The sequence below is a fragment of the Patella vulgata genome, chromosome 6 (genome assembly GCF_932274485.2).
Source record: "Patella vulgata chromosome 6, xgPatVulg1.2, whole genome shotgun sequence".
NCBI classification, from domain to species: Eukaryota; Metazoa; Mollusca; class Gastropoda; family Patellidae; genus Patella; species Patella vulgata.
The window spans coordinates 45,770,103-45,783,180 of NC_065884.2; positions in this window are offsets into that span (position 1 = coordinate 45,770,103).

The window sequence follows — 13,078 nt, forward strand, 5'->3', positions numbered from 1 at the left end:
TAGAACTCAATGACCATTGAATAACCCGAGAGGTATTCAATGGTCATTGAGTTCTGTTTTTATTCTATAACTACATGCAAATCTCAAAATACACTGTACTATCTAGATTATCATAAAAAAAATCATTACTACTAACGTTAAAATTCATCATAGGTTCCGCCCTTCTTTTTTTTTTTTACAAAAATTGGAGGGTCTAGAGCACAAGTGATCTAACTACCAACCATTTTAGTTGGTTGTTAGATCACTTGTGCTCTAGACTACCAACCATTTTAGTTGGTTGTTAGATCACTTGACATGTGCTCTAGACCCTCCAATTGTGGTTGCCTAGTTGTGACGTCATTACAGTTTGACGTAGTTCTGTAAGTGACGTCATTCTGGACAAAAGTAGTACGTTTTCAAGCCATTGAATACAACTATAGGTTATTCAACGGCCATTGAATACAACTACGTGTATAGGTTATTCAATGGCCGTATTCAATGATATTTGCTTGTATTTGCATGTAGTTATAGAATAAAGAGCTATATAGCAGCAATTAATAGGCCTATCTGGCTATCTATTTTTATATCTATTAGTATTATTGCAAAAATGAATAGTTTTAGATAATAAAATGGGGTTGAACGTTCTGCTTTTCTGCACCAACTGTGCTAATGAAGACGAGCATTAGTGGGCTATATGAGGTCATTTTTGCCCTTGCAGTTATTGAATTCTATAACTGCCAAGGGTTTACGTGCAGGCTATAACGTGTACACGGGGCCTCGGATTTCGCGCCATCCAAACGACTAGACGCCGTTTCTTTTCGGGCTTTCCGTCGTGGAAATTCCTGGGAACTTTATCGCCCAAAACGGTGATCGAACCCAAGGCCAGCCAACGTGGTCCCTGTTTCAAATAACTATGCAGATGATAATTATGTTCTATTATATTATAGGGAATGAAAGACCATCCAAGCTGCAGGGGGACAAGATGACTTATCTTGATATAACTGAAGGGAACATTAATTGTTATCTTATTAACTGGCCATCTATATTGATTTCGTGTTGAAATTTGACGTTCATGTGTCAAATATACTACAGTTTATAGAAAGACTCCATTTCAAGTGTCTTTATTAAAGCGAATATATAGGCAATCATTTATCAATTTTATGGGAATTTATTTTGTTAAAGAGACAATGCGACTACTGCCTCGACTGTTTATAGTAAATCCAGTAAAAGTTTAAAACATCTGTGCTTGTATAAGCGTAAGCCGTATCTATAGCGCCGCGGTGATTAGTATCACCCAAATCTGCTAAGTCGCGTACAAAAGAAAGCCATGTATTGGTATTTTCAAATCTGAATCCAGCAAGTCTGCGCATAGACTACAGGCTGGTCAAATTTCGCGTGTTCTTCTTTAAAGTAGGCTGTTATTATAACTGGCAAACGACAAAGCCTATATTATAGAAAATTTGTATTCACATTGTACGTGAGCCTGCAGTTTCACATATCAGCAATTTGTTATAATTTTGATTCGTAATAGTAAGTAAAGGTATGGAAAAGAATATATTTTATTTCATCATAGCATCAATATGATTTAATGAAGATTTCCTGATGAATCCATGGAAGCAGTCTGACGGATTTGTCCGAGAGACAGAAATGGGGTTTAACGTCCACTCGACACAAACTAGGTCATTTCGGGACTAACATATGGTTTATTTTATTTCAATAATTCGCTTGCGCGTAGGGGTCTTTAGCAGTGGAAGGAAACCGGAGAAAACCCACGAGGTTGGACAGGCGACCCTACTCCTTGTCACGTATAACCGGGGATTCGAAACCACGCCATGTGACTCAATGACAGGCTTTATGATACAGCGCGCACGCGCTAACTATTCGGCCATCCAACCCCCCAGGATTTGTCCGTAATGTCCGACAACGGCTGATGAGACATCCATTCAAAACAAACTACTTATTCTAACCTCGGAAAGTCTTTTTGTCTTACCCCGTTCATGTGTATAGGCCTACACAAGCCAAGTTTGTTAATATTGCGGGTCCGTGTCATGGATTTTTTTAAGGTGTTGCTCGGCGAGTTAGGTGCTTGCAAACTTACCAAGGGGTACCCGAAACGCCGGTTTTGGTTCGAGAAAGTTTCTCTGAATTGTTCAACATTGCACCCTTTGTCAGTGGTGCTCCCTTTGACAGCTGGAATTCGACGAAGGGGAGGCGGAAATCCCGCTGCCCATGCAATATTTCCCCCACAGTACATGGAATGGCTGGCGTATGAACGTCTGCATTATCCCAGTTGGTGCAGAAAATTAGGACGTTAAACCACATTTCATCCACAAATACACAGAATTGCGAAATGATTTCGTAATAATTTATTTTAGTTGGCTGTAAATGAAATGACATTTCTTACAAATATGAGAAATTGATATGAATCACTATAATAAATTTGGGTAGTGTGTGTTAGAAGGTAAACACGTTGGCCAGAGGCGAATTGTAATTACTCATGTCAGTGTATGTATTTGTCTGTAAAACTATATGACCATAACCAACAGTTATACACTGTTATAAGTTCCTGTTGCCTATCAATCCATTTACTCTTCATGTATTGTCGTCCACATCTAAATCACTTATCAGCGGGCAAATCTGTTAATGTGAAAGTGACTAATCCTTAAAAAACATAACAAGAAATAAGTCCAAATTTTGGGTAGGTGGATAGAGTCCAAGAATTCTGATCTATAAAATAACTGTGCAAGGCAAGTAGAATAAAAAATATATAATAAAGATCAACACTATTTGTTTTACAAAACAGAATTATGAGACTAAGGTGTATATTGCTTGAATTGTAATTATTCAGATATATTCAAATAAATTGATGGCGGTTTCGTAGCACCTTTACAGGCAAATATTTTACATTTTCTAACTACCACATGCATGATCATTTTGCCGGATTGGCTTTGCAAATTTGCATAACGTGTCTGAACCTAACCTATGGACGATGAAGCCTTTTTGGCTCCTGCTTATTTGACTATAGTGGAACGAGACTGAGGGTGACTCCCCCCCCCCCGAGGTGAGATTATTATGTCTAGGGGCGTGGCAGCGTTAATTCTAATGAAAATGGCGTTTGAGGTACTTAAGGCGACGATGGTGATGTAAATGAAGGTAAAGGCATCACACAATATCTTCTGTGTACTCAAATGGTACATGCGTTACGTACAGTTCCACTCTTGTGGACCGGGTAAAGACGTTTAAATTACATTTTCTATGTCCAGCATAAAAAAGACACATTTAAATGTATTTTCAACGGACGAGAGCAGAGATCTAGGATATGAAGTGATCAATAGCACGCCATGATAATTTTTCTAACCAACGCCATACACGTACGTATTCTGTACGGGGAATCACATGAAAGCTCACAATTTGGGGCCGAACTATATAGGTTGAATATAAATAAAACATGAAATTAAACTGGTTTTAAGGTGACCTTGTGAAATGAAGTACTTTTATTTATAATATTTAAATCTAAGGCAATTTTCATAACGAACTTAAAATGCAGCATTAAATACAACCTGTAATTAAAAAACAAACTATGTCTAATAAACGGTACGGCAAATACGGAGAATTGGTATAATTAATGAGTTTTCACTATATAAAGCCCTTATACTTTATAAATTGTTAAATCCAAAGGAAAGACTGTCGAACGAGATAAAACCGAATTTTAAGGAATTTTTTCACAATTATATCTATGTCATTTATTTCTAGGCTGATTCTTCTGATACGTTACAATGTAAGTAGGTGGATCGCTGGAAGTAACGCGGGAGCTGTTTGGAATTGTGGTTCGACTCCTACAGACTGCTTGCATTTTGGCGGCTGAAGACCCTCTTTTACAATAAGTTGCCGGGGGAACTACGGCAGTTGGGCTTGATGAACACCCCCCGGAGGCTAATATTCTTAAGTTCCTGTTCACATCCTTCTTAACACAATTATTATGATGATAACTGACCACCTTCGGGGCTTCGAGTGGCGTTCTCTGAAAAGATAGAATAAAACTCTTAGAGTTAACTGTTGTTGCTCTTACTCGCTTATCATGTCTGCAACATATATTATTCGTCACTTCATAGCAAGCAAGATCATTCATATTACATGTATCTCAAAATTAATCAGACTGTTAATATTACGTAGCTAATTACATTCGATAATAAAAAAAACCTTACTATTTCTGTGGCTAAGAGATGGCGATGAAATGAAATGAAATGAAATGGGTTTAACGTGCTATACTGTTTTGCTCGGAAGATGGCGATGCGAAATCAGCGTGAATTTTAAATGGTCATAACAAAAATCTTAGAATTGATAGATTTGAACAATTTTAGGTACAGGATATTTAAAAGTACTCTCGATTGTCTGTGAATCTTTATTTGCAAATAGGCTACGGATAAATGTTCAATTTATCTATCATTTCTTTATTATTTATACTGGACGGAACTGAATCACTTTTTGGCTGATATATTCATTAATTTCATTTTTTAAAAACAAATCCACGTTCACAATATAATAGTTTGCATTGCATTAAAAATCCCCCAGATGAAGATCAGAGACTTTCACTATAGCGTCGTGAATCGAAATTTGTAAGTAACGTTCTTTATTATTCATGTACAAAACGTTCCCGCATCAATGCTCCATGAGGCCAATGGTCATTTTTATTATTTAACGAGCTTAATCGCTAATATTTGGGACATAGAACTTGACACAAATGGGTCGAAAAGTATATAATAATGTAATATGAATGTATAGAAACCGATTTACATTCAATCGTGTCCGTTTTTACTCTAATTTCAAATCAGTTATGTTCGGCGAAATAAGACAGAGATCTCAATCGAATGGCAATCTCTAGCGTCTGGTTATTCCAGTCTACAGCAATAGTATTTATTGCGCATGCTCCCCAGATAAGAATATGGCATCACCGTTTGACATGACTTGTGGAATATGTCTAGCCTCGTTCTTCGAGTCCCTTGTTATGGGTACACGGTTCGTAGTAAAATGTTTATTTTGTCTTAAATATTGGGCATCAGAAGCCCATCTTTCCCCGGTAAGATCACATAAATGTTGATTTAAATTGACAAATAATTCGTGTTTTCAATGTCGAAGACTTTGGATGATACTGAGTTAGAGACTTAGCTATTTTAAATTTATATCAAAGATAAAGGGTCAAATTGTTCTTTATAAGAGAGTAATTTGGATGATTTTACCTTTGATACCGTATGGAGGCTACAGATAATATGCTTCTTGTTAACACCCATTTATGTTGTGTATGATCTATATTGCCTTGTCTTGTAGTCTTCAATATTAGAGCATTAAAATTCAAAAGTCGCTTAGTCATTCGGATGAGACGAAAAACCGAGGTCCCGTGTACACATTGGCGTGCACGTAAAAGATCCCTTGACAGTTGGAATTCGATATAAGAGTAGGCCGTAGTGCCGCTGTCCGGGCAAAATTTCCCTCATAGCACACTGTATGGCGTATGCCCGTCTTCATTAGCCCAGTTCGGAGCAAAACAGTAGGACGTTAAACCCCATTTCATTTCATTTCATTTTTCAAAAGTCGCTGTCTGAATATATGCTCAAAATGTCGTCGCCGGAAACTTGTGTGATATTTTAGAATAAGTATATGATAAGATTCGGGTGGGTACACTGTGCATTATTGTTACCGCCCAATGCGTATATAATTTTACCTGAAATTTCCAGATTTTCTTGTTCACCTGCTTTTTCTGTTTGGGCTTAACGTTATTAGATGGAACAGCAATATCTTTTACACTGCCAAATACATCAAAACACCCTAGTACTGGAACTGAAGTGGTTGAAAAGAGTGAGACACGTGATGGAGGTAGACTTGTAGACTGACTGGTGTTCGGTGTGGCCATTATCACGGGGTAACTTCTACATGTGTAGTCATTGGCACTACTACGTAATAAATTCAGTTTTTTATAAGTATAGTTTTCCCTGAAATAAATTGAATGAATAAACGAGGTCTAAAATTTTATTACTGAATTAAAATAATTAAACCCCTGTTTTAAGTAAAAAAAAATAAATAAATAAAGTATGAACTGATGTGTTATTTCGATTAATAATTTATTTTGTTTAGTAATTTTAGTTTTATGTTTGGTTCTCTGGCTGGCCAGTGGAACACATAATTGTGAAATGTTTAACATAAACAGATTGCGGTCGCCCCGCTAAACAAATCAATATATAAAATTCAATTAAATCTGTTTATTTTAGGTATTGTTCTTATTTTGCAACAATTTTCACGGACGATGATTTGTCGGATGATTTGGTTTCGCCTAGATAATTAAACGGGTTCGTCAAAGCTGCTGTTCATAAAAATAATCGCATGTTTGATGATGACTTGAAGAACATGTTTGTACTTCGTTACTTCATATTAATTAAAATTGTATACATTTACCTATATTGATCTATGTGATCATGAGATCTTCCATGATGTTTAAATTCAAATGGAATGTCATTTAATCCACTAGCCGAAAGTCTTGGAGACATCAGGCGATTCTCATTTTGACGATACCCAACTGCTTCAGTAGAATACGTTTTCCTACACGAGTTTGGCACCTTGGTTGGCATCTGTATTCGGTCGTCTCTGATGGAAGGATATTCAAGTTTAGCGAAGGCTGACTGACTTCTGGTTTTCGAAGACGAAGCGTGAACTTGTCGGCACCCCGCAGACAACAACCTTGCAGTACCTACATTCTGTGTTAAGTCGGAATCTTCACAAACCTGCCAGCCCACAAATTCCTTTTAAAAAGTTTGATTGACGCAATAGATTATAAATATATCAACAATACATTTTTAGGAAATTTCATTAACGCTGATGGAAAAGCTATTTAGAACGATAGAAAATGAGAAATATAATCGAAGTGACGTGAAGAGACATCTTTCAATTGTTAATTTAATTTCTTATATGTGAACACAAAGCCCCACTAGCGATAATTTTTTTAATATATAAGATAAAGGACTATTGGAACAGTATTATTGATCTCAAAATGTGTCGTTACCAAAACAATTCCGGCGATCGAACGTTATGATTCACTGGAAATTCTATGCAATGAGAGACTAGTAGACATGGAACTGTGCTTATGGTTGGGTATTTTACCCGACAAAATACCATACCATAGTGTTGTGTTACAAAGTTTGGTAGGTATGGGTGGTTCAGTGAATCCTTGCACCAAGTGAAATTGGATGCGGACCTCAATTCGAATGTGTTGAGTGTATTGTTCTGAAAGCATTAGCCGGTGCTGCCACTCCATGGACATAGGTGTACGGGGGGGGGGGGGCTGCTGCCACTTAATAAATGTGTGAGATGTCGAATACATATGGTATAGGCCCAGTGGATTGTTCGTTTATATAGCAATAGTAATATGCTCAATATCCTAGGATTCATAAATGGTAATAAGAATGGACGTTTTTGTTTTCCAGACCTGTAGCGAGAAAACGAAGGGCACGGCCTAAAATAAGGTTAAATTCTCGTAGCACGGATTCTGTGAAAATTCAGAGCTGAAAAACGGCATCGGTGGACTAGGGTCTGGCGCAGTTTATTGGAGTTTATCGTATGTCTCTGCAGGTAGATTGAGGAGTTTGTTTGTTACGATAATATTTGAATTATAATTCAAATTCTATCAGCACATCAACGTCAAAACTAAAATTCTATCAGTAACAATTCAGAGCACGGTTTTCTTATTTTCGAAGCACCTGATTTTTCATTTCGAAGCACATTCGTGCTCTAAAGCAGGTTATTTTAGCCCCTGATAGAGGAGTCAATTGCTCTCCTGGGCTTATTGGTTGTCTCATCTTGGTTGTTTGTTTGGTAATGAGAGGATTAATTATATTTAGGATTCTCTGGAATATTTCTGGACTTACCCTCACATAGCCTGTTTTATTTATACATACAAGAGTCGCCCAATTTGAGCTCGTTACTTAGAATACTGTTACTATAAACGCACTGCGCTCGACCAGCGTTGTACTAAGACGGCTACGCCGCCGCCTGATCTTCATGTACAAAACAATATTAATTAATTGAAGTATTCCACGCGGTGACCATCCCAAACTTAGGCTGCCTATCTACAGCTAGCTCCGGCTGAGAATAGGTCCTAAGCTAATTAACCGACATTTTAATTCCTACATCGACGATTTTAGTCGAAAACACTGAGTATGCTTTTAGAAATTTTTAGAAGTATTTATTTCTCTTCTATTGTCATATTGAATGAAAATAAATATGTTTATTTAGCCGTTGTGTGTATGAATGATTTCAAACTAATCAGAGCCGAATAACAAAAAAGTTCCCTAATTATTCAATATGGCGGCGCCTATGACAGATAATTTCACAGAGGCGGTTTTGTTTGCGAAAACAAATTTAGGAGTATCTAACCTTGTTTTGAAAGATAAACAGATTGAAACTCTAAAGACAGTTTACAATGGTAAAGAATTTATTGCAATATTACCCATAGCACATGTTATATATCGCTTTTACGCGAGTGTCAGCGACATGGCGTGTTTTTACTCTGTTGTCTAAACAAAACGGTGTCGATAAGTCCCGCCCCAAAGTGATCACGTGAGCGGTTTAAATGGAGGCTTATCAGGGCAGTGTCACATTCTGGGAAGTATGACGTAGATGGGTCGCTGCGTGCAGTATGCGCGGTGACGACTAAAATGCGTTTAGAGGTGTCATATGGCGAAGCACGTGACGTTTTTTTTCGTGATTTCCAAAATCGTCGTGTAGTGTGCTCACCCCACTTATATTGTGGCGATATTTGTCCCACAGTGTGCGCCTGGCTTAATTTTACTTTACTTTTAATTGAATATCACGAGTTTGTACTGAATTGACTATGGATTAAAACATTCTGTCTGGGGCCACTCTACTTTGTGCGACATTTTTCGGCCGTCGATTTTTAATCTAGTTAAAAACTAGATAATGTAAAGGGGATTTGCTGAAAATTTCAGTCAAATTGATCCACTCTGAACCGAGATTTTAGTGATTGAATTTTCGGCCTAGCCCGATTATCATTACTAATGTCGGTAGGATAAAAAAAAAAAACATAGTCTCGATTATCCACGTCATGATTAAATCATGAATGAAAGTCGGGCAGCAAATCCGATCCTAATCCAATAAATATCGCAGGCTTGCGATGACACCGATAGTTGATTATGGTCTGGATAAGTTAATTAATGTCTAATTAATAATTTAGATAACATTTCAGGCCTAAATAAAGACCTGCAATAGGCAGATTTAGCGCTTACATAATGTATGTTTAACTCACGGGCTAGAATAGAAAAACGCATTTGCGGCGGTTAGATTTTCAAAATTTTCTTACAGAAGAGCGAGGCCCCCATACCTCACGACATTAATTGGTTGTTTGGGATTCAGGTCAGCCACCTATAAGGTAGGGACATTGAAGTTGCTGGAATAGCAGAAAAACAGGTTTGCGACAGTTAAATTTTCTCCCGACGGTACCGTCTCCGTGGACTGTAAACGATTGATTGGTTGATTGGTATTCCAGTCAGTCATCTTAATTAGGCTATATTAGACCACTTTGAAGTTGCTGTATTCACGGGGTTGAATAGCGGGAAACGCATTTGCGACCGTCAAATTTTCCAAAATTTTCTTCGGGGGGCCCTACACGGTAAGCTCTGTTATAACAGAAAGCTGTCGCCTGTAACCCGAAATTTTTTCGGGCATTTCGGGTTCGGCCCCCCCTCCCCCCAACTGTCATCGAACCTGTACGCCTATGTCCATGGATGTTATGTTATATATTTCCCCAATTAACGCAGTGTTACTGAATAGAAATCCCCGAATAGTCAAAAATAAAAAAAGGGGCAAAACTTACACTTTCCTTTTTTTCTTTAATATTCGTGGCTTTATCGTCGACAAGTTTGGTTTTAATTATATCGTGTACGTCACCAATGCCATCTTCGTCGTATGCTCTCAAATTATTGGTTGCACACACCTCAAACATACGTTTATACATACAGGATATATCATGAGGATTTATCTTGTATATCATTCCCCTGAATTCTGGGGAATATCTACAAGTAATGGTTGTGCTTTGTGGGTATTTGTGCATTTTCACCTACAAATAAGAAATGAAATGATGTGAAATGGGGTTTAACGTCCTATTGTCCTGCTCCTAAACTGGGCTAATGAAGACAGGCATACGGCATACAGTGTTTTATGAGGGAAATTTTGCCCGGACAGCGGCGCTACGGCCCACTCTTATATCGAATTCCAACTGCCATGGGATTTTTTACGTGCATGTCAATACATACACGGGACCTCGGTTTTTCGCCACTACTAACAACTAGACAGCTGTCCTCGTCGCCCCCCCCCCCTCGTCCTGCACCACTGGCGGTAGATGAAAAGTATAATTTATTATGTTCCCGGAAACAATTAGTCCACTGTTTTCAACATTGTACGAAAGTCCAAAATATTAATCCGTTTGAACATCAATATCTCGTTTCAACGAGTTTTTCAGTCCATTTAATCAAGGGTGGATCCAGAGGGGTAGGGGGTACCCCCCCCCCCACACACACACACCCTGCTCAGCTACATAAAAAATCAAACTAAAAGAACACTTTTTACGAGAAAAGTGTCACGGTCTTGTGCTTTATCCTTTATCATCAGACGGTGGGATGATACGATATAGACTTATGTGATATCACAATTAATTCTTTGCATCAATGGAATTGAATCACAATATGGTCGTATTAATTCATAATAAAAATTGGTGTCAAACGGGGTGTTGAATTTCTCTCTTTAAAAAGCTCAGTGCGTATGTAGGCCTATGCTTATGTAATTTGGAGACGATGCATTGTCAACTGCCAAATTTTCATAACAATGGATGTCCTATATAAGAGGAAACAGAATGTGAGAAACCAAAGATCCAGCCACGACATAGAGTTTGTCTTGGGAGCCTTGCAAACCCTCCTGTAAAAAATTCCTACGGTAACATTCCATTCCTTAAAGCATAGCCACGAACCCGTGGCCTCGACTTAATGTCATAATAAAATAAAACAAAGTACGAACAATCGAAACCATAACACAGAATTCGAAGTCCTAAAAAACGTTATAGGCAAAATAGAGTAGTCAAGAAAAATAGTGTAATCAGCAAATGGACTGCTCCTCGTGTACAAAATACACGACAAACAGTGGTAACAGGTGTTCGGAAGAGTAAGCTTACCCTGCCTGGCGCCACACCCGCCATAGCTGCATCCAAACTATTAGGCGAAATGTCGGTAAAATAGCGTTATTGGCCAATGAACTATCGGTATGCAAAATGCACGCGATGAACTGTGTTAACGATGTAGTAGACATTATCAGGGAGATAGTAATAGTATACGTGTCAATTAAATATACTATTCAAAAAAAGTAGGGGATATTTGATTTTTAAGTGTTATTAAAGTCACCTAATGAAACTGACGAAGAAACAAATGACAAAATGAAATGAAGTTCACATTCATCGATTTATTCCAAATGATCGTTAGACTAAGTAAGGCACAGACTGACCATTATAAGGGTAAAATGATACCCGGGGTCAAACAGCAAAGTTACCACAGCATCACAACCAAGTCAGTAACGGGTAAATCCTCCTCTGTTTGCCAAACAAGCATTGATCCGACGTGGCATACTCCTAATGAGACGTCTAAGGTCATTTTGGTCCAGATTGTCCCATTCCTGTTGCAACGCAACGTCTTGCCTGAATGTGATGATCTCTCAAACAAGGGATCACGCGAGGACGTCGGGCGCGAAGGTGACCCCTATGCAGTCGATTCCGAATCGTCTGGCCACTCACTCTCACACCAGTGTCTGTTTGAAGACGAGCGCTGATCTGATTTGCTGTGATGACACGATTTCTCAAGGCCAAGGTACGGATAAATCGATCCTTGGCTTGAGTTGTCGCCCTTGGTCGACCTGAGCGTGGTCTGTCCTGTACAGATTGTGTATCACGGTATCTGGACCATAGCCTGCTTATGACAGACTGAGAAACATTCATCGTCCGCGCCACAACCGCCTGTGTTGTGCCGATCTGTAGCATGCCAAGGGCACGTAACCTTTCATTTTGGGTAAGCCGACGCATATCAAAATTTGTTTTCTGGTCACTAAAACAATTAAACTGATGTTTCCACCCTGGAATTCAATGCCACAATGACTGGGTTGGACCCCCATGATGATCCCAAGCATCACCTGCATTCCATGCGGTAGCTATTGGTGCGTTTGGACGTCACATGTAACTGGTAATGTTTCTTATGTTAAGTTCTATAGTGACTTTTTTCGTAGTCATTTGCATATTTTAGTATTATGCCCCCAAAATCAAATATCCCCTACTTTTTTTGAATAGTATATATCTAGAATAATAGCCGAGAGAGACACGTTATATTTACCAATCAAATCAATATGACGGCCATAAAACTTTTTAAAGGTTTTAATAAGTTTAGTGCGCAAGTATCCTTGTAGTTGAAGCTTAGATGACAAATGCCTCGATCTACTTAAAAAATCACAATAAAAGGAACAAGCTCTCGCGTAACGAATTAGCTGAGACACAAACACTCCATAAGCTGGCGATATTCGAATATTACTACTAATAAATGGAAAGTTAACAATCGGAAAGTCAAAGTCATCACGTTTATCGTACAATTTAACACTCAGTTTATGGCAATTGTCAAAATGCTCCTTTTTTCGAGGATTGTAATAATTGTATCCCTTGCTGTCGGTTTGTTTTCATTTTGACTAAAATATATAAAACCCTTCAAAGTGAAGCCAGTGGCAGTAGGCCTATCACCTGGGGACTTTGGGGTTACGGGCGCCCCCTGGCCCAGTTACTTGATTTGATTGTACTTTTATCAATGACGTATCATTGACTTTGACGTATCATTGACTTATTGTTTGTTGCCATGTCACGCAATGTGTCTTGTAAGTGGGTTTGTCTTCTGGGTTTTGTTTTTACGGTACCGGTATAGTACTACTGTAGTAGGCTACTAGTACTACTATTTAAAGTGTACAGCTACTACTACTAGTAGTAGGCCCTAGTACTAAGCTACCGCGTGTTTCTCCT